The sequence below is a fragment of the Rosa chinensis genome, chromosome 4, assembly GCF_002994745.2.
Source record: "Rosa chinensis cultivar Old Blush chromosome 4, RchiOBHm-V2, whole genome shotgun sequence".
NCBI classification, from domain to species: domain Eukaryota; kingdom Viridiplantae; phylum Streptophyta; class Magnoliopsida; order Rosales; family Rosaceae; genus Rosa; species Rosa chinensis.
Window position 1 is genome coordinate 9,700,012 of NC_037091.1, and position 24,004 is coordinate 9,724,015.

The 24,004-nt window shown below is 37.3% G+C and overlaps 1 long non-coding RNA gene and 1 pseudogene across 1 annotated transcript; both read right to left on the bottom strand.

Moving 5' to 3' along the window:
• Nucleotides 1-7,879: 7,879 nt before the first annotated feature.
• LOC112201105 lies at nt 7,880-9,484 on the bottom strand. The gene is made up of 4 exons (XR_002936588.2): nt 9,217-9,484; nt 8,387-8,516; nt 8,197-8,304; nt 7,880-8,088 (listed from the first exon to the last, which is right to left on the bottom strand). It is a non-coding gene; the product is annotated as an uncharacterized LOC112201105 (long non-coding RNA).
• A 7,607-nt stretch (nt 9,485-17,091) lies between these two features.
• LOC112198764 lies at nt 17,092-18,381 on the bottom strand (annotated as a pseudogene).
• Between the last annotated feature and the right edge of the window lie 5,623 nt (nt 18,382-24,004).

Here is a 24,004-nt window from a genome sequence, read left to right on the forward strand (position 1 = left end):
TGGCCCACTTCTCCAGTGGGGAGTAGATCCATTAATCCAAATATACATTTGTGCCAGAGACTCTGCTGACAGTCCGACCAAAAATATCCCTGGTGATGGATCATTTTCACTTTTCCAAGATGTCAAGAAATTCTGTTTTCCTTAACCTCTATCATATCCCACCAACATGCTTGGCAGTTGTGAGTCACTAGCATTATTAAAACTCTCCCACAAATCAGCTCCCATAACATCTTTGGCAACAAAGTTTCCATTGTCTAAGAGAACTGCAGATGAACAATTAGATATATTGGCAGACCAGACAAAAATCTGTTTCCCATCTACGAGCTCCAGACTCCCGCTGCTGCCAATTCTCAAACTAGCCAAGGTGTCTGTAGCTGCAAGAGAATTATCTCTGTTTGCCACCCATACATATTTACGGGGATATATACTTTTGTGCCACAAGCCCACATACTTATTGGCAGAACTGTTAGGACTGAAGAAGCCCAATTCGAATATTAGGCCAGAAGAGACAAGAGTTTCTCCCTCGGATAATGGGTGTGAAGGAGTTATGGTATATCCTTCAGTGCCATACTGCGACAGAAGCAAACTGAAGATGAATACGGAAAACAAAGTAACACTACCCAGTTGTATCCCTAGTTCCCTACCCAGATATGTTTCCCAGAAGAACAATTTCAATTATTCTTTGTTTTACAAGGATAGCTCTTCTAATGAAAGTATTACAGCACCTAGGCCACAGAGAACTTAGCTTAGATCAGGTAATTGAGAAAGTTCTACGATAGTTCAGCCAATACTTTCAAAATCATGGCAGACATATTTGATATTATCTAACCACATGCACGCCTGGGTTTTTTTAATTGTTATTGACTGATTGTCAACCAAAAAAGCGTACATCAGTAAACTTCAATGTGATTAACTAACATTATATCGAAGAAACCATTTGCATATATACAAACATGTTGCCATAAGAAACCATGACTGGCAATTAAATACTACTGACAGATGTTTTCGTCCCAATCGGTGCGGTGAAAATTGGTTATTATTGTTTATGTATATTCAATCATAATAACCTATTTCTATTCAATCGTCGAGACAAAAGGAGCAAAGCAACTTGACCAACGGGAGTCGGTACCAATGATCTTCCAAAGACCAAGGCTTCTTTCGAATAAGCCCAGTCGGTCTAGTTTAGTTTATTAATTCTACCGCCTTTTTTCTTCGGCTACCCTTCCAAACGCAATGGTTTTTTCGGTTTTTGTGTTTGTTCTCAGAAATTTGTAGGAGCAAAAGGACTGGACAAAATGTTCAACTTTTGATCTTTGCATTTGTACCTACTTTAGAAATTCAGCTGCAAGAGGAGGAATTGTACGTAACAGTCTGAACTGGATGAATTGCTTTTTTTGACTGCCGAGGTATATAGAAAAGATTTCATATTGTTGCCATGTTTTCATGACCAGAACCAAAGATTCCACTTCAGGTTAAAAATAGACCCATGACCCCACGAGAAAATCATGAACACAACAAAAATGAAGAAAAGGATCATAAGAAAAGTAGACATTACTTGAGGAATAATGATATCAATGCTATGATGGAGTGAGAGACATCAATTGATTGGTTTTTTTATTTTATTTCAATAACCGGAAATCATGCAAGAACCAGTCTGTTTTTATATTTACTTTTATTATACAATTGAATTACACGGTTGTGAGTAGAATATAGAACCACCAACTTATAAAGAGAAAACTTATAACAGTAGACCAATTAATCATGAAATTTCATGACAAATTTGGAATTCATTGATCTGGTGTAAAGAAAATTGCCTAATAACTAAGTCCATCTAAACTGATTCACATACCTTTATGATGCAGGAGCATCCAAGCTGCAAAGTAGAAATCTAATCAGGCTTTGTTGAAATTTTAAAAATCTCTCTGTTTATAAGAGAACCTTCAAAATCCCCGACTCTAACACGTTGCATAGAGATCAGAGAAGACAATAATATTAATGAACGAGCACGATAGGTAACAAAGAGAGGTTAAAAAAAGCAATAATATTCTTGATGTTGAAAATGTGGCCAGGGGAGACTAAGACTTTGTCCCAAATGCTAATGGTTCCAAAGGTGTTATCTTAGAAACTTCAGCACAACAAGGCTGGGTCTTAACCGAATTGAAGTAGGGTGGACTTTGTTCTATAGGTTTTTTCAATTTGATTTTTTGGCACTAATGTCTAACCAAATCGATATATAGTAAAGAAAACAAGACAGAAAACGTGTGGAAGGTTTTCTGATATTTCTTTATTGAATCAAAACTGATTACAAGGGTACACGTTTTTATACAAAGAGAAAGACAAGCCACCACACCTTTAACCTCAACTACACTGACAAGCAACCATGTGTAACAGTTCTATCTTAACAACTAAGGTAAGGTAAGAACGGTGAAAGTTAATAAACAAAACAGAAAAATCAGTAAACTAAGTCAGACCAGTACACTAAGCCATGCTGCAGCCATACTGCAGCCATACTACTACTGCCAATACTCCCCCTCAAGAGGGATCAAGAGGATTCATTGATCCAAGCTTGCCCAAAATCCTGAGAAACTGAGCAGTGGGAAGTGATTTGGTGAAAATGTCAGCCAACTGATCATGACTTCGAGTGAAGTGAGTATCAATGATCTTGGATTGAACTTGAGCTCGAATGTAGTGACAGTCAACTTCTATGTGTTTGGTTCTTTCATGGAACACCGGATTAGAAGCAATATGCATTGCAGCTTGATTGTCACAGAAAAGGGACAATGGTTGACTACTAGGAAACCCCAAATCTGATAGAAGACCTTTTAACCAAATGAGCTCACAAGCAGTGGAAGCCATAGCTCTATATTCAGCCTCTGCACTAGAGCGAGCAACAACTGTCTGCTTCTTGCTTTTCCAGGTAACTAAGTTACCACCAACAAAAGTGCAGAAACCGATAGTTGATTTACGATCAAGAGAGTTCCCTGCCCAATCAGCATCTGTGTAACCCATGATTTCAGTATTACCATTGTTTTTAAACAACACACCTCTTCCAGCGGAGCCTTTGAGATAACGAAGAATTCGTTTAACAATGTGAAGATGAGCCAAAGTGGGAGAATGCATGAACTGACTGACAATGCTTACTACATAAGCTATATCGAGACGAGTAATGGTAAGATAAATAAGCTTGCCTACCAGCCTTTGATAATAGCTCACATTCAGGAGAGGCTTACTTTGTACATCAAATTGGAGCTTGCTGTCAAGAGGAGTGCAAGCTGGCTTGCAGTCCTGCAGATCAGTATCTTGTAAAAGATCAAGAACATATTTTCTTTGGTTTAGAAAAAGACCTTTCTGAGAAGTGGCCACTTCTATACCAAGAAAATATTTGAGAATGCCCAAATCTTTCAAAACAAACCTATTACGCAAAGATTGCTTAAGAGTATTAATCTCTTCAATATTGTCACCTGTCACAATTAAATCATCAACATAGATAAGCACCATAAGCTTACTAGTTGAACCAATTCGAACAAACAAAGAAGAGTCTGCATTGCTTCTTTGAAAACCAACTTCCTCAAGTACTGAACTGAGCTTGGCATACCAAGCACGAGGAGATTGCTTTAAGCCATAAATAGACTTGTGAAGCTTGCAAACTATCTCAAGATCATGAGATTGAGGATGACCTGGAGGCAACTTCATGTAAACTTCTTCTTCAAGATCACCATGTAAAAAAGCATTTTTTACATCCATTTGATATAGAGGCCAAGCATGATTGACTGCAACTGATAACAAAACTCTCACTGTACTCATTTTAGCAACAGGAGCAAAAGTCTCCTTGTAGTCTACTCCATATGTTTGAGTAAAACCACGAGCTACCAAGCGAGCCTTATTCCTCTCCACAGAACCATCTGAATGAAGCTTCGTTTTGTAAACCCAACGACTGCCTACAGCCTTCTTCCCTTTAGGAATTCGAACAATACTCCATGTATTATTGTCATGAAGTGCTTGAAGTTCATCTGCCATAGCTTGCTTCCATACATCAAGCTGATTAGCTTCCTCAAAACTTTGAGGTTCATGAGTACAATCAAGTGCACTTAGAAATGCAAAATGAGCAGAAGAAAAATTCTTATAAGATATAAAGTGTGTCATCGGATACCTTGCAGTGTAGGTTTTATAGTCATTGAGCTTTGACGGAGGAACTCGTTGTCATGGAGGATTTCTGCGAAGAACAACTGCAGGTGGAGATACCAAAGGGTTTCTTCGAAGAATAACTGCTGGTGGAGAGGAAGGCTCAACAATAGATTGCATATCAACTTCTGCATCAGAAATTACAGCTGGAACTTCTTGTACTGGACTGTCAGGATTGATAGACAAGTCACAATCCTCATCCATAGGAGGATCAGAATGAACATCAGGATTGACAGGCAAGTTGCACTCCTCATCAATAGGAAGATTAGGACTTGGAAACAAATCAGATAGAAACTCCCCCTGACCAGAATCACATGATTTTCTAGTGAAATAGGGAGTAGCTTCATCAAATCTCACATCTCTGGAAACAATTAGTTTTCTGGTAACATAGTTATAACATTTATAACCCTTTTGAGTAGATGAATATCCCAGGAAAACACACTTATCAGCTCTAGGATCAAGTTTATCACGTTGATGTGCTTGAATATGAACAAAACATGTGCAGCCAAAGACTTTTAAGTGAGACAAATCAATCTTTCTTCCTTTCAACATTTCAAGAGGTGATTTGAAACCAAGCACTCTACTAGGGAGTCTGTTGATGAGATATGTGGCAGTGAGAACACCTTGAGACCAAAATTTTTTTGGAACATTCATTTGAAACATAAGTGCTCTTGTTTTTTCAAGGAGGTCTCGATTCTTTCTCTCAGCAATCTCGTTTTGTTGAGGAGTACCAACACAGCTGGTTTGGTGCACAATGCCTTGTGTGCTCAAGTAATTTGACATATTATTGGACATATACTCAGAGCCATTATCGGATCGTAACACATGAATGGATGAAGAAAATTGATTGTTGACAAGTTTATGAAAATCTTTAAAAACATCCACAACTTCACTTTTGAATTTCAATAGATACAACCAAGTAATCCTCGTAAAATCATCTATAAATGTTACAAAATACTTAAATCCATCATAAGATTCAAGAACTGGACCCCAAATGTCTGAATGAATGATTTCAAAAGGATTACTAGCTCTAGAAAGAGAGGAAGTAAAAGGCAACCTAGAGGATTTTAACAGATGACAAACATCACATTGATTGTCTGCTTTGCACAAATTTGGAAACAAAAAAGACAACACTTTGTTTGAAGGATAAGCCAAGCGTTGATGCCACAGATGATGCTCTTGTGTTGATCTTGAACTGACTTGGAAGGCTTTGGAATCAAAAGAGTTCTTGGACAGATAATAGAGGCCATTCAAAAAGAAACCCTCACCAATCGTCTTCTTGGTGATGAGATCCTGAAATATGACATTATAAGGAGAGAAGATGACAAGGCATTTTAATGTGTTCATAATTCTTCCAACAGATAGGAGCTGAAAAGGGAAAGAAGGAACATAGAGAGCAATTGACTGAACAAGGTTGGAGAGTAATTTGATTTTTCCCTTTCCTAAAACTGGGGCACCTTTGCCATTTGCTACAGACACTTTAGAAGGGATAGACAATTTTTCAAACTCATGCAAATTTGTGATTTTATTTGTCATGTGATCCGTAGCCCCTGAGTCTATAATCCAATAATCATCCATAGCACAAACATTGAGAGCAGTGGAAAAGGATTTTAGAATACCTGAAGCTTATTCAAGTGGAACATAATCAATCTCTGCAAGGAAGCCAGCAAACTTTCCAAGAAGTGCAGTGTGACCTTCAATCCCAGGCATGGCTGTTTCTTCACCTTCACTATGCATCTGCTTCTTGCTTAGATAAGCAGCAAATTCATTGATTAAAGTAGTGGGATTGGAGGTGAAGTTGAGCCTACCCTCAGAAAAAGAGGAAGAAGAAGTTGTTGCCAAGTTTGCTTTTGGTGGATTCCAACTCTTTTGAGAGCTTTTGCCTTCGTTTAGAAATTTTGGCTTATGCTCAGGATAGAGAACCCAACATCTTTCCCTGACATGTCCAACCCCCTCACAGTAGCTGCATTTCAAGTCAAGCCTCTTGCCTTTGTACACTTTAGCTTTAGCTTGCCTGTGATTAGAAGCATAAGCCCTGGTTTCAGATGCACTTGTCTTGGTCTCCATATTCATCACCTTTCTTCGAACTTCTTCTCTTTGAATGGTGGCACACACAATGTTGAAAGATGGAAGCTCAGTATTCATAAGAATATGACTTCTTAAATCTTCATATTCTGAACTTAAGCTTGCAAGGAGCTGAAAAATCTTGTCCTCCTCAGCTCTTTTTAACAAAACACTAGCCTCAATAGTATGAGGTCTATAAACATCTAGTTCATTCCACATACTTGTAAGGCTACCAAGATGCTGAACAAAGGGTTTACCTTCTTGCTGAAGATCAGCAATATCTCGTTTGAGTTGAAAAACTCGAGCTGCATTATTCTGATTTCCATACATCTCTTTGACATGATTCCAGAGATGCATAGAAGACTCAGAAAAACTGAAAATTTCTGCTATTCTGCTCTCCATGGAGTTGATTAGCCACGACATGACGAGTTGATCCTTGCACAGCCAAGAATCAAATGTAGGAGAGTCGGCTTTAGGCTTCTGTATAACTCCATTGACATAGCCAAGCTTAGACCTTCCTCCAAGAGCAAGTGTAACAGCTCTAGCCCAAGAGAGATAGTTGAATTCATTCAACAAAACAGAGCTAAGACGTTGGTTTGGATTACAATCCACATCGGAAGAATGTGCAAGAGGTTCATCCTCTTTAGAACCAGATTTCCCAGCCATCTTAAGCTGGTGAACTCATGAACTACACAAGAAAGAAAGAAACAGACTCAGGCCTTGAATGCCTGCTCTGATACCATAAAGAAAACAAGACAGAAAACGTGTGGAAGGTTTTCTGATATTTCTTTATTGAATCAAAACTGATTACAAGGGTACACGTTTTTATACAAAGAGAAAGACAAGCCACCACACCTTTAACCTCAACTACACTGACAAGCAACCATGTGTAACAGTTCTATCTTAACAACTAAGGTAAGGTAAGATCAGTGAAAGTTAATGTACAAAACAGAAAAATCAGTAAACTAAGTCAGACCAGTACACTAAGCCATGCTGCAGCCATACTACTACTGCCAATATATAGATTTTGCATTTTTTTTAATTGAAACCGACCTAAAATTTATGAGAATCAACGTGGTCGGTTAATCATAAAATATTCATTAAGCAGGATGTTGAAAATAAGCATTTAGTGTTATTGTAGATCGGCCCGAAAGCCCCACTTTAATTGTTTAAGGTCAAAATAGACTATCCCAATCCCAACTCCAATCTACTGCATCACCATAATTATATTCATATAATTTTGACATAATTGCTAATTTGCTACCAAGTCTTCCTAGTTGAAATGATAGCTTGAAATTCCAGCTTGGATAGAGTTCGGATTAAACGAAATCGATGGGTGGAACGTTAAAAATCTATCCCATCAACAGTGTTACAAAATCAACCATATCCATGTTAGAATTAGGAAGAATGCCTTCATAGACTATGGACCCTTAATACCTCTATAAAGCAGATAAATGGTTCCAGAGCCAAAGTCCGTTCAGACCTGGTGATACTCAAGACCTTTGAAGCAATGAGGCATCGGTCACAAAATCAAAGTTCAAGGTAAGGCAAATATTACAAGTAGGCAAAGTAAAACACATAAACAGTTTCAACTCAAACAACTTTCACTCTTGATCCAAAAATCATGAGGTTCCCAACTTGTCACCAATATTAAAAAAGTAAAAAAAAAAAAAACAATATAGTACTCTGAAAAAGACTAATAGAAGGAACAAGGGATTACAAACCGAAGTACAGTTTTGAAGAAAATTCATTACAAAATTGTAAACCTAACATCAAATCAAATATTGCCTAAGCACTCTGCCTCTTTAGTTTTGCAAGTTCGCTCTTGACCAGGCCAGCCCTCTGCAAATCAGAAAAGATCTATTAGTTTGTGATGATTCAATAGAACAAAGCCAAAAGATTTCAAGAGGAAGCATCGTACTCATACTTAAAAAACACACACAAACTAACCTTGATCTTAGCCAACATAAGCTTGAAGCGGTCAAAGTCATTAAGATTGGCCCTTCGCTTCTGAACAATAAGCTTCCTACCCCAAGAGCTACTTTCCCACGTTCACATCTAAAGCACATACACAAAAATCCAAGTTATAAATGTGTACGTATAAACAAAATCATCCTTATTAACAAGTTACTGAGCCTACCAGCAGCCTCCATTGCCGCAAGCAATTCCTTCTTTTTGGGGACCCTCTTGATGTCAATTTTGATGTCAGTGAGAGAAAGCCTCTGGAAATTCATTTGAGATCTCACCATATCAGGGGTATCAACAAAAGCCTAACATGAACCAGAAATGTCAACATAGGATCCATACCAAACGACATGCAAAGTTACCAGATATGAAAATAACTAGCAAACAAAATGACCTAACATAATAAAATTCAGGCCGGTTCGGTCTCATAGTCAGAGTACAACATGGGCATACACAGACTAAATTTTCAATTCTTTTTACCAGAAAAACATTCCAACCCTAAAATAAAGCCTATAGGAGTGGCGAGGCCTCAGAACAAGTAATTTTAAATATTCCAGGAGTGTGATCGAACGAAATATATAACATTCACCTCCCTAATTTTTGCAGCCAAGCTAAACATTCAAGACTTCGACTCGGGGTTATTTCATGTTCAAACAAACACAATTCAAAAAAAAAAAAAAAAAAAAACTCTTCCATATTTCAATCCAGACCAACTAAGAGAGCTCAAAAACCAATCTAATTGGCTCATTTGGGTTCAAAAGCATTAACAGAATACAATTTCACAAAACAAAATCCAAATTATAAAGAGAAAAAAATATCTTATAAGTTCACAAAAATAAACCTGGTGCTAATTAAACATAAAAACATAGATCCCAAGCTAACCTCTATTAGATTTTCCATAGGCAACTAAAAAGTAATCAAACAATAACTACAAATTTACCATAAGAAAAATTGAAATTTGGACAGAGGAAAAGGTACAGCCACTGGCTTAATTTGTTTGCCCACCTGGAGTACTTACAGGACAGCAAAAAGCAGATGCTCTTCGTCAGGCTCTCGGAGCGAAAGCCCGGCCAGATATTGGAATTGGCAATAAGCGCACTGATACAGCTTTGATTCGCATGTGCAAGGCGAGCATCCATCATATGCATGCAATTTTAATGCTACTAAATACTTAGTTAAGTATTATTGCATAATTTTATGGTTCATTTATTTTTTTCTGGCAAACAAACAATCTATAGAACAAAGAATTATAAAGGCACTGGCCTCAACTAAAATCCACCCCCAAACAAAAAATAAACTCAGGGGGAATAGGATCGGAGTCAAACAGCAGAATATGAAGTACGAAAAGAGGCGGATTGGATACCCAAATCCGCGGGACACACTCTCCTATAATAGTATGGTTTGTTTGAAAATATAGTTGAAAACACTTTCCTATAATATTATGGTTTGTTTGAAAATATAGTTGAAATTATATATACTAGCTTTCCTGCACGCGCGCAATACGGATCTTGGGCGTGCGATTCATTCTTGTTTTATTTATTATAATGCTTCACATATTGTAACCAAACTATCAGTGAATGAGTACATGAAAAAACGTAATCTACATTACATTCAAGATATATATATGTTACATAACCAAAAATTAACACATTTTCTCAGTAAAAGATACAGTTCTGTCATCATGAAGCTAATGAAATTACACCCCAACATCATTGATAATTAAAATGGCAAGAAACTGCCACTAACGAAAATATTTATCTACATTCATTACAAAAAATGGCTGCCCTAGCAGGGGTGGGTGTTGATCCATTTTGGTTAATAAAACAGTGGATTTACATCTGCAACACTCAAATGCAGCACTACTTCATTTACGCGTGTGGTAGCAGGTGCAAACCTGCAAGCAAGATCCATGACAACCCAATATCAAAAACAGCATACTCAATCTATTTGCAAACTGTGTAAGCACAAAATGATTCAAAGCGTAAAATAACTCCAGTTTTGAGTAAGCATAGCATGGTTACAGTCAGTGAATTCGCCACCTTGTTAAAGGGTTTTGTGTTTTGTGGATGTGATCAAACTCATAAAAGCCTTGTGGAATAAAGCAACTGGTTCGTGTGCTATCTGTTGAAGATGAGTGTAGGTCTATGATTTTAAACAGTTGGCAAATCTACCCAACGAAATCTTCACATACAAAACAATTAAAAGAATCAGAAAAAATAAAAAAATAAAAAACAAAACAAAACAACCAAATACTACACACACTACAAAATGTGCTAGAGAACCAAAATGCAGCCTCAAATAAACTTCTGTTATTATCCTCCTTAGTTTTCGGTATCCTAACAAATAAAAGAATTATTAGTAACTGAGCTACATCAATTTCTATGGTTTGCTTTGATACGGCCTTGAGAGTTGCTCAAAAACAGAGACATCTTCAGAGAAGAAAAACTTGGCATCATTTTCTCAGCTGGAATGTACCTGAAAATATACACAATTTTAGTTCATTTCGCAAATGTCAAGTTTCTAATGGAGTCAAAATCAGATCTTCGATGGCTAATAATGGAGGAAAAAGATTTACTTGAGAAGAGTCTCAGAGACCTTAGCAGGGGGAGAGCCACAACAAACTTGCTCTTGGTTGTTCAGTCAAGAGTGGAGACAATAGTACCAAAATAGAATCTTGGTGAAAATCTACATTGAAAATGACACAAAAACCCATCACTTTAGAACCAACATACAAAACACAGGCCTTCTTGCACTACATCACCATCAGGGAATTGGTAAAGTTAGTGATCTGTCAAGCAAGAGTATTTTTCCACAAAATTCATGAATGCTACAATTTCAAAATGCCAGATTACTATATGAAGAATTCACATCAGTAAGTACTGACTGTACTGTCATTGTTTTGGAAATGGGAGGGAGGGAGGGAGGGAGGGAGGGAGGGAGAGAGAGAGAGAGAATAAAAAAATAATAAAACTTGTTTTCACAGCCTCTTCTATTAAAATTAGTATAATGGAATTTGAAAAATTCATTTAGACATAATTCAGCCTCTTGTATTAGAATTAGACATAACTCAGCCTCTTGTATTAGAAATACACATAATGGAATTCCAAAAATTTTATCATCACATTCCACTTAAATCAATATAAGAGTCGAGGCTAACAAAAACAGCCATACGCATTTCGTCAATCTATTAAAATTAGTATAATGGAATTTGAAAAATTCATTTAGACACAATATTACATCTTGTAATAGAATTAGACATAACTCAGCCTCTTGTATTAGAAATACACATAATGGAATTCAAAAAAGTTTATCATCACCATTCCACTTAAACCAATATAAGGGCCGAGGCTGACAAAAACAGCCATACGCATTTAGTCAATCAATAAAAATTTTGCATCTTAAAAACTCAAACAAATAAAAAAAACAAACACCAGCTTCACAAATTACCTAAACAATGGTAAAATTTTCCTCATGAAGAATAATAAAAGGTAAAAGCCTTTGAAACAAACATCATGGTAAGTAGTAGCCAACACATAAGTAGTAAGTAAAAAAAGCACCCAAAAGATTCCTGATTGAGAAAGACAATGAGGAATTGGGCATATCCAGAATCAGAAATGCATAAAGAGAAGGGAAAACACAAACCCAGAAAAGGGGTCATATGATAGAGAAATAATAGCTATAAGCTGAAGCTCCAGAACTAACCTGTCCTGCTTGGCTCTTTCAGTTTGAACTTGAAGGTAGATAAGAATTCAATTAGGCCGCCAAAACAGGGAGAACACAACCCAACCCAGTTCAACTCCAAAAACCCTATTCTTCAATAAGCAAGAGTATCAAAATTTCACACGACCCACGTCAGCTTTTCTCCTATAAACCTCGAATTTAACGAATTCGACAATAATTTCACAACCCCAATCGAACAAATTGAACTCCCCTAATCACAATTCTCACTACCCAATTAAAACTGTAGTGAGAAAGTTTCACTGAAACTGTAAGTAGGAATCCATTCCTCGTATTTATAAGCAAACCCAGAGTGGACTGGAGAAACATCAAATTAAAAACTCTATATACAATCAGTCAACCCCAATATCGTTGATAAATAAAAGAGTGAGAGAGCCATTCACCTTCGTGGGCTAACTCCATTTTCAAGTTTCTTTCTTCGTTTCCTCAATTTTTCTCTATGACGGCAGATCCAGATCAAAGCTCTCGTTGATACCTCCGTCTCATTCCTTTCTATTTGCATGCGAACCACCTGTGACCTGTCTCCTTCCTGTTTCTCTGTAAATCATGGGCACAGAAAAGGGGCAAAATCGAAAGTTTGAAAGTTTCCCCAAGATGAACAGTAAACAGCTGCTCGCTTTATTAATAGAGACTAGCCTTCCAGCACGCGCATAAAGTGCGGCTGAATGCTATCTTTACTTCCTTTGACCTTTAGCTCATCCCTGACCAAATTATTGGTCCGAAACTTGCTTCATCGAGTCATCTATTTCTTGCCTATCCCACTGCTTTTCATGCACCAAATCTTTAATTATAGTCTGAGAATGATCTGTCTTTTCCTCCTCAGCTCCTCAAATAGATCCTCATAGAAATCCTGCACACAAAAACCACATCATAAGAATGAAAAATTTCAGTTAAAATCAAGGAGTAAAGCATCTTGCACAAAGCAGCCTACAGCTGCAACTCAGGAGAGTCCTTAATGGCATACCTAATTCTCATTTGTTTGTTAAGTGATAAAACTTAATGATTACTGGCAAAGTAGCAACTAAACAGTCAAAATTAATGCCGAATGAATGTCAATCTAAGTTCCTATCAATGAAGAAAAGAAAATCAAAGTCAAATACCGATATGCTTTGCAAAGACTTAAATGAAAGATAACATGAACACATCTTTATAGATGACAACATACTACCTTCATGGACAATGCCATGATCTTCTTGTAATAGACATCCGCCGTCCTTGCTGTTCCAGGAAGACAAATAAGTGCACGTAGCTAGCTACTCCTTTTGGACCAAAATCATAGTATCTCCACTGCTTTGTTCCAATCTGCAGATACACAGTATTTCATTACAAACCAACAAATAAAGTCACCACCAAAATTGAACACACCTATAATTTAATAAGCAAAAAGCCATATAGATAAAAATAAGAAAGTTCCACTTTAAAACCCAACAATTAGACAAAAATAAAAGCCTTCAAATTAAAATACACAAAGTTGATGCTAACCCATGATATATACCGTTGACAATTCCAAGCCTTAGGGCAACTCCCACGGTAAGCCATAAGGATTGTGGCCTACCCCAAGCTCCCACCGTCAAGGACTGAAAAATCGAAAAAATTGGTGAAATTTGGCAGAAAATTTCATTTTTTTGAAGGCCCGATATATCCATAGCATACCATGACAATTTAGGTCGAGATTTTCAATATTTTCCAATATTTCGGGATAGATTTGAAATATCCCGATATGTAGATAAAATTCTGGAACATTCCATCTCCACCATCAATTCTCTCACATGCAAAGTCAATCTCCGTGGGCCCAGCAAGTGGTGGATGAGTGGTTGGCTTGAAATTCAAGCTAAAAAACCAACAACAACACCAAGGATCGAACCTTGGTCATCCCCTTACCCTTTGAGAGGGTTTGCCAACTCGGCTGCACATACCTTTGTGTGTTTATCACAACATTGTAGTATATATTCATTTTCCTACGAATCTAAAAACTCCATGTCCAATCAATAACTAACTTGAAATACTCAATTACTATCTTGAATTATTTTTTACCAAATGATCAAAAAATTTACAACAACATTTCAAATTATAACTTCTATAAATAGTTGAAAATAATCTTCATACCTTACACCAAAGAAAACTAATAGTTTCTTTCTTCACTTCTCATGGATAACTTCTTCACTCTAAAATTTTGGTAAGTTAATATTATTACCATTTAGTTCTTATTATTTATTTTATGGTTCTAATTAATGACATTTAGTCATTTACTGCTTTTAATTTTTGGTGACTTAAATTAATACATACATTATCTCAATATACTCCTACATTATATAGAAGATTAGTAAAGTATTGAGATATTAACAAAAATAAGTTAATCCAAGTCCCTGCAGATCTGTTATCTCCAAACGCAAATTTAGGGTCGATTTATGAATTCAAAGTGTAATGTATGATATGTACAAAGAATGTATATAAGGCGTGATGGCCTAACCTCCCATTGGGTTTCCAGCCATCAAAAAAAAAAAGAAAAAAAAAGATGTTTATTTCAAAAAAATTTAGAGTTATTGGCGATTCAGCATTTACCGTTTCATCTTAAATTATTACAAATTACTATATAGCAAGGTTTATTCAAGGTTTTCTTTCTATATATAGTAGACAATTGATAAAATAAACATATCTAAAAGTTTTTCTTCAAATTTTCATGTTTTTCTTCAAATTTCCATCATTTTTCTTGATTATTTACCGAAATCGATATATCCTCGATATTTCCGTCAAAATTTCCGTTTCCGGGACCATCGAAATTTTCTCGAAATTCGATATTTTGGTCCTTGCCCACCGTAAGCTATATCCCAAATGTCAAGAAAAAAATTTGGCCTTCTCAAATATGCTAGGCCAAATTTGGGCTCAGATTTGGTAAGCCAAATGGTGGGCCCCACTGCTTTTTTTTTTTTTTTCCAATAATAACATGAATTTTACATTTAAGAAAAATCATTTTTCCTCTATACATGGGTTATTTATAATGTTACTAAATATTAAAATTACATCATTGTAAATATCTTGTTGAGATCTTTAATATGAACCCAATATTTGATATGTTTAGAATTTTTTAAATAAATGTGTAACAATTAATTTTTATGATATACTTATTTTCATTTAACTAAATCGACTAGTGTTATTGATAGCCTCATCAAAACCATACTCGGAAATATATTCTGAACTGGGAAAAAGAGTATTAGAATGTGAAATACTAAAACATAAACAACAACATAAAGTAAAACAACGAAACTAACAATTATTGATTACACATAAAAAACTAAAATTAGCTAGTATTCCGGTAGATTAGCATCACTTCCTCCATAACCATCGCTTGTTCCGAATCCACCACTTTCATTGTACTCAGGCACTCCTCCACCGCTACTTTCTCCAGCATGTGGTACTCCTCCACTCCTACCACTTCCTCTGAATCCCCTTGAAAATTGTAAAGGGCTACCAAAATTTCCAGAATGAAATGTAGCTTCAGAACCACTTTGAAACTGGTTCAGGTTACTAAAGTTACCATAGCCAAATGTAGTAGGTGGTGATCCTTGTGATTGAGACTCACGAGCTCTTCTTTGCATAACTTCTGCCTTCCTCATCTGCAAGAATTCACGATCTGTTGGATCTATTATGGAATCCAAATTGGTCAACATGATTTTATTCTCTTCATGCTAACGTTGAATATCCAATTTGCTTGACGTGTAATGGTCAAACTTGGAAGCGAAGCTTGATCTCTCCAGCATACTTTTTTCAAGTAACTCTTTTATTGCTTGGTTATCGGCCATGATCTTATCATAATTCTTTTTCTTCTCATCGTGGCTTTCCTTTTCATCTTTGCCATCTTCGTTTCCATAGGACGATCATGTGAAGCAACTTCATCGTTGATGTACTCTTGCTCATCTTCATCTGCATTTAAAGCAATAGAAAATGATGGACTATCAGATGTCCTTGATGTGCGAGAACCTGATTGAGATCCTTCAGATGACTCCTTCCTTCTACAAGGTTTAGGAACAGTCATGGCAGCATTACCAAGCCATTTCTCAGCATTTTTTAGAATGGGCCACACATGGTCAAATTGAAACTATTTTTTCTTATAACTTGAATCATCTAGGAGAGATTCCTTAGCTTTCTTGAACTACAAAGTTATCAAAGAAACAAACAAAATGTAAAAAACGGTTAAGATTCAAATAGTCTAAGATCTAATTATACTACAACTTATGGTTATGCGATACTTACAATATAGGACTCTGATGCACCACTTGGATTTTGGTACTCAATTTGTCGAATATGACCATGAAGTTTACTGACCGGTAAGCATAGATCAGAAAATCGACTTTGAAGCGACCTACCAGATCGACTCCTTTCCTCAGACTTGCCTTCATTGTAGATAACAGCAATCCTCTCCCATAGTGCATCCTTTTTTTGGTTAATACCATTAATTGGACATTGAGAAATATCAAGATAAACATGGCACAATTGTAGATCTTCTTCTACTGTAAAATTCAACCCACGCTTAGAAGAAGACATTGAAGTAGTAGAAGAATTGGTGTGTTGTGTATTGTGGGAGAAGTAGTGTATTTATGGTCTTCATGTAGATAAATAGTCATTTTAAATAAATGAATTTAATGGTGTTGATGCATTTACATAATCTAATCCAATGGTTGTCATCAAAGGCAATCGTATCTTATCTTACCATATTGGACAATGTGAAATAATGTTATCTAGTTCATTATTGTGATTCTGTATGAAGTACAATAATTGTAGTCTAATACATAATTTTGAAATGTGTGCAAAATGAATCATTCGTATCTTATTCTGCCATATTGGACAATGTGAAATAATGTTATCTTATTCATTATTGTGATTCTGTATGAAGTACAATAATTGTCGTCCAATACATAATTTTGAAATGTGTGCAAAATGAATCATGTAGAATTTGTTTAGAAAGGCAATACAATTATTTATTTCATTACAATTAGAAAATACAATTAAGTAATAAATGTAATACACAAGAACAAAGAGAAACATACAACATTAAAAGAAAATTAACGCAAAAGAAAACATTAATCAACTACTTCAAGCTTCATCTCTGCCATGACGATCCCATAGATGATCAATCAATGCATCCTAAAGTTCAAAATGAGCCGTCTTGTCTTTGATTTGCCTATTTCGAGCAAGAAACTGATTAAATCGTGCGTCTTCATCAACGACCATCTCAACAGTAGGAGCTGGCGCCTGATTAAATTCTCTAATCGGAGCTGTCAAATCACGCTCATCCTCAATGATCATATTGTGCATAATGATGTATGTAGTCATTATATCATGTAAAACATGTTTATCCCAAAAACGTGCTACACCGTTAACAATTGCCCAACGTGATTGAAGAACTCCAAAATTACGTTCAACATCTTTCCTACATGATTCTTGCTTTGTGGCAAAAAAATATTTTTTTCGTCCTTGAGGTTCATGAATTGTTTGAACAAGTGTGGACCACTTGGGATATATGCCATTAGCTAAGTAATAACCAACATCATATGCCTTATCCTTAATAAAATAATGACATTGAGGTGATTTACCTGCAGCAAACTCTGCAAATAAGTAAGATGCTTCCAAAACATTGATGTCATTGTTGGAGCCTGGTAAACCAAAATATGCATGCCATGTCCAAATATCACAATCAGCAACTGCTTCTAGAATAATTGTTGGTTATCCACTATACCCTGCATAAGCACCTGCCCAAGCTGCTGGACAATTTTTCAACCTCCAGTGCATGCAGTCTAAGCTTCCTAACATTCCTGGAAACCCACGTTCTTCACCAATATGAAGGAGTCTTGCAACATCAATAGCTGTTGGTTTTCTGAGATATTGCTCTCCAAATATTTCTACAATAGCCCGACAAAACTTTTTCATGCATCTAATTGTTGTGGACTCACCAATTTTTAAGTATTCATCAAGAGAATCAGCTGGTACACCATATGCAAGCATTCCAAAAACAGCTGTGATTTTTACAAAGGATGACAATCTGAGCCTACCAATTCCATCGCGTTGTTACATAAAGAAATTGTCATGATTTTTGACTGCATCAGCAATCTGATAAAATAAACTTTTACTCATTCGAAAACGTCTGCGAAATTTTAGCTCACCAAATCGGGGGACCTCCGCAAAATAATCTTTAAACAAATTGTGTGCTGCAGCTTCTCGATCACGATAAACAACTATGTGACCAGGAATTGCACCTCTCCGGCATGATTGAGCATCATCTTCGTTGTCTAGATTTTCTGCTAAGAGGAGGTTGTTGTTAGCACACATACGAAGTAACAAATCTTGCTCCCGATCAAATGAGGCCAAGACATAATTGCAATACTCAACGGTTCCATTTGAAGAAAGATAGGATGATGATATTTGGGATGAATCCATTGTAGTGACTAATTTGAGAGAGAGGTTGAAGAAAGTTGAGTGAAAATTGTTGTGATGAAAACAATAATAATGTCCAAGTTTTTATAGAAATTTTTTTGCATCAAATAGAGCTGTTTATAGCCGTTATTGACAACTATCATTATATCATTGATTGAAAAACTAGCCCTTTTTTTGTCATTTTCAAATTATAGCCGTTACTGACAACTATCATTATATCATTGATTGGAAAAATAGCCCTTTTTTTGTCATTTTCAAATTATAGCCATTTATTACCGTTATTTACAACTATCATTATATCATTGATTAGAAAAATAGCCATTTTTTTGTCATTATCAAATTAAATTATAGCTGTTAGATGTGATGATATTTGATTTTGGCCTACAGAATTTGGCCTACGGTGGCAGCACTGTTTTTTGTTGGTAGGCTAAAAAAGCATATTAGAGGGAATATTCTGTTTTTGGTAGGCTAAATCCATTTGGCTTTTAGCCTACCATGGGAGATGCTCTTAGCAGCGAAAACATAAACTTGATCGCAGAAAGAGAGACAAACATTGTAATAGCAAAACCCAATAGGCCAATATCAAAATGAAGCTAAAGACTGAATCTTTACATAAAAATGTGGGGACAGTTATATTCATACTGATGAAGTGAAAAAAAAAGAAAAGAAAAAAAAAACATGCTTCAGTTTGGCGGTGAGGTGGATCAAATTGCAAACCAAACCCAGATAGATAAATCCACATACCCACATTTATAGGCACCACCCAGAATTGCATGCATCGAAATTCTAAACTCAATCTGTCACACCCAAAATTCAAGCTTACCTTCTCTTTTATGTCTTCTCCCGAATGTCTTCTTCTTTCCCTTCTTCCTTTGCTCTCTTCGCTCTCTCTGTCTATCTCTACAGAGCTAAGAAACCCAGAAGAAAAAGATGAAAGCGGTGTAATCGGTCAAAAGAAATTTTTTTTTTTGTTATAAAAAAAAATGATATACCCAGATTTGTGTTCTTCTCAGATGACCCAAGAACTGAGATTCGCATTGTTCGTTCTCTTCTCGTCCCCATGTTCTTCCTCAAATCAAAACCCAAGAATCGCCTTGATTCGCCATGTTCTTCCTCTCTCTCTCTCTCGAATCAATCGTCTCTTTCAGTTTCAGATTGGAAATCGCATCCTTCTTCCGCTCCTGTCGCCTTACTCTTCTCCCCTCTCTCTTTCTATCTCTATCACAATATGGAAATGAAACCATCTGACTCTATCAGAGCGAAACTAAACCAACCCTAGCCACGTCTCCTCTCTTTTCCTCTCTGTCAGCAAAATCCAGAACCATCCGTCTCTGGTCTCTTTCTATTTATCTGTCAATCATGGGCAATATCAAGGACAAAATAGGAAGTTCGAAAGTTTCCCCAGAGATGAACAGTAACGCCCTCTTCGCTTTATTAATAGAGATACCTACTAGCCAGTAACCAAATTGAATATTATGATTTTTTTTTTTTTCAAAATTGGTTGATCATATATTTCATTGTATATAGTTCTACGATTTAAAGTATTTCTTGTTGTATTTAATCCTTTTTCATCAAAAATTTAGAATTCATTTAAAGTATCCCTTGTTCCATTCTCATTTTAACCTTAAATGCAGGAGGGTTATACAGTGCTAGTCAAACCCACACTAGAAGTTGTGAGAAGGGGAGAGCTCTCAAAGCCCATTAACTTCCATGACAGTCGCCTAGTCCAAAAGCTAACACCTCTCTTAGCGTTGCTCATCATTTACCCATAGGTTTCTTGATCGCTTGCTTGTGAATTGCAAGTATGTCACTCCTTCCTCTGAGCCTCAGCTACTACGCCCTTTGGGCACTTGGTGCTCATGTCACTGTGAAGGACACCCTACCTACATTGGCTAAACACTCTATTGGTCGCAAAACTCTCATAAGATCTTTATCACGAACCATATAACCGTTCTTGATGCATTTTTCCTCTATCTTGCCCCAAGCTGCCCAATAACCGCTCTCACATACTCGTGCTCTCGACTCATGGAGTTCCTTTCACCATTCAAGCAATGGCAGAACCAGGATATGAAAATTGGGTGGGCTAATATTTAGTAAACAAAGTCAATAGATGAAGAAAGCAATTTCATTGACCAAACATAATTATCCAATTGACTATTGACCAAACATAATCAAGCCCCTGACCAATTCCCTTGACCCTTTTTATCTCTTTCATATACAGATAGAACTCATAGAAGACGTAACCAGCCAACTAGCCAAGCATATACTCAAACAACTGAAACAAGCCGCATATAATCAAACAAGCCATAAAGCAAAAATCAATTTTCAAATGAAGACTCATAGTCATCGCACGTCCGCTCCTCCGGTATGCTCATAGTCACTGCACTTCCACACCTCCGGTCTACAGCTCTTCCTGAGTTCCTGCTTTCGCTAACCCGCTCTCCCCAAGAGCAAGATTTCAGGCTATTATTTAATCAAAAAACCATCATCAGTTACTCAATTTCAAGCAAAACCCATCAATTTCAAGATGAAAATCAAAGTGCTTGTTCAAAGAATTCGTACATGTTCCATGTATTCAGATTGGACTGTGGAGACTTGGAGAGTTTGAGTCTCTGGTTGAAATAATTGGTTACTGGGGTCTAGGTCCATGAAATTTCAGGTGCGAACCTGGCTCTTGGCTGAGGATTGAAGAACAAGGTCGCGCTTGCGCAAATAAGAGGCTATCATTTTTTTTTTCGTGGGCTACTCAGGGCTTAGGGGTAATATATACCCAAACTTGAAGGTTTTTCAGCCAAAATCTCAGTTGGGCTATTGCCCATACAGCCTCCTACACAATTCCGCCCCTGCATTCAACATTGTCCAAATAAGCCTTAATCGAGAATAGGATGCGGCCATAATCAAGAAGCTTCTACAAGAAGGTGATTACATAAGTCTTTTCCCGGAGGGAACCACTTGTCTGGGAAACCTGGTTTTCGGTGCTATTTGCTTAATTAAGTGATCAACTTGTCATTGTGGCCATTGTTAGCCATCAGAGCATGTTTCATGGAACCACAGTTTGAGGGTGGAAAGCCATGGACCCGTTTTTCTTCTCGATGAACCCGTTTCCATCATATGAAGTCACATTCTTGAATAAGTTGGCTCCTAAACAAACGCACAATGCTACTTCTGGAAAGACTAGCTTTGAGGTAGCTAGCAAATTACGTACAAAGGATTATAGCTGCAACTCTTTCCTATTAGTGCACTAGCCTTCAAGGAAGGACAAGTATTGGGTTCTTGCGGGGAATGATGGGAATGATGGGAATGTGGTTTGAACAACTTTTTTTTTTATCAAATAAGAACTTCATTAGTAAAAACAAAGATTAAATGAGAATGGGAGATAAAAGCTTCAACCGAAACTTTTCCCACTTTAGACGTCAAAGTGGACGTCTATACTGACGCACTGTTGAGACCATACTAGGCCCCGACTCCAAACATACTAGAAAAACTTAACTAAAAAGACTAAACTAGCACTAAACTAACTGGCAGAAACAACTAAACGTATTGGAGCAGAATTAGCCAAGAACACTAACTCCCACCCAGAATCCAGCTGGCCAGCATTTGATCGTCCAAGCCAACACTTGTCGTTGCTTCGAACCCGACCAAAGGGATTGCTGGACAGTCAGACCTAGGACAAAAGAAAATCCAACATCGTCATCCCACCACTACTCCAAAAACGCCATCGCTTCCAACCCAAAACCTGACAGGAATGACCTCCTAGAAATCCAATAATGCTCGTCTATGCCACAGGCAGACTTTTTGCAGACTCTAAACTAGGCAGGAACGACCCTCAGCAAGGTGAAAGTGATGATTGTCTCTGCCACAACTTGCAGTGCACCCGACCTAACACAAACCAGCTAAAAACCACAAACTAAATCCAACGAAACCAAGACTATAACCTTAACCCGACCCAACCACCACAAAACATAACCAAGCCCTGAAACACTCTTGACAGCGGCCCGAGCATGCAAACCAGGCCCAACATCCTTTTACCCCAACTCAGAACACCAACCATGCAGGCTGCCATATCCACCACCAAAAACCTAGAACAACCATCCTCCACCACGCCGCCGCACCAAGGTAAAACGCCGACCCACCACAACACCAAGCAGTGAGACAACCCCCGCGTGCAGCCCGCTGCCGACGACCCATCCAATCTGATCAGACCACCATCCAATCTGATCAGACCACCATCCATAGCCTTCCACCAACATCTCCAAGCACAGAAGATAAGTCTCCGCATCCAAAACCACAGATTCCCAGGTTGGATCCATGAAGAACCATATCCGATCCGATCAACCCCAAACCAAACACGAGCCTCGGGATCCCAGCCTGAAGCGCAACCAACTGTGGGTTCCTTACCAACAACCGACCACCCCACTCGTCGTCCACGAACAAATCTAAGGCGGAAAGATTCTGATCTCGCAATCCTCCCTCCATGCCGCATCAGTCTTACCCCAACAAGGCCTGCCTACACTCAAAACAACAAAGTCAGCGATAATGGATCTTCAACCCGACCCTTGCTACCCTCCAACAAACACCAGTACCAACTAAGAAGGCAAAAAAACTAGAAAAACTATGAAAGCTGAGGAAAACAAAGCTCCCCTCCCGGACCGAGACGCAGTGGCAGAATAGCCGGCAACGTCCGGCCGGGAGAGCACGAAGGCTGGTTTTCTTTTTTTTCCTTTGGTACGTGAGGCGCGTTCTCTACTAGTATTTCACCTATTGTTGGTGGATGTAATTTAGTCCGGTTTGAACAACTTAATTTTTTATTTATATTATAATAACTAGTTATTCATCGATCGAATTTGGGACACCTTTCAATAAGGAGAATGATGCCACTAGACCAAATGATACTGGTTTGAAAACTATGTCCATAGAGAGAAAATAATAATAATAAGTTTTATGCAGGGCCGGCCCTAAGGGCTGCCGCTTGAGGCGGCTGTCTCAGGCCACCAGTTCTCGGGGGCCTCGGAAAGTTTAGTTCTATATATATGTTATATAGGTATATATATACATATATATATATATACATACATACATATATATATATATATATATTTGTTTCTATTTGCACGCACAAGCGTGTTGCTTCAGTGGAAGCACTGTTAATCCACTCCCCCCCCCCCAAACCAAAGTTCTAACTCTGCTTCTTCCCTTACACCTTTCTTCGCTTTTTCAGTTAGTTAATTCAATTTTTGTTGGGCCCAGTTCAAACTTCGAACCTTGCTTCCTCTTTCACTTATTTTTTTTTTTGGCACTCACTTATGAATTCTATATCTATTTTTATTCAAAAAAGATTATTTTGTACTATTATTTGGTGTAAATATGTGTATGTACATGAGTGTCTGTGTAGAGGCCACATTTTAATTTTTTGCCTCAAGCCGTTAAAATCTCAGGACCGGCCTTGGTTTTATGTCATCCTTCATGAATGTCAAATTAATTGATTTCTATTGTGATTAACTAATTAACACTAAACTAAACCAAACCAAACTATCCTAGTGAAAGGATATGGAATCAAACCAAGACCTCAACTCTTATCCTCATACTTCCATTCATTTCGTCCATGTCGTGTACAATTTGCCGCATC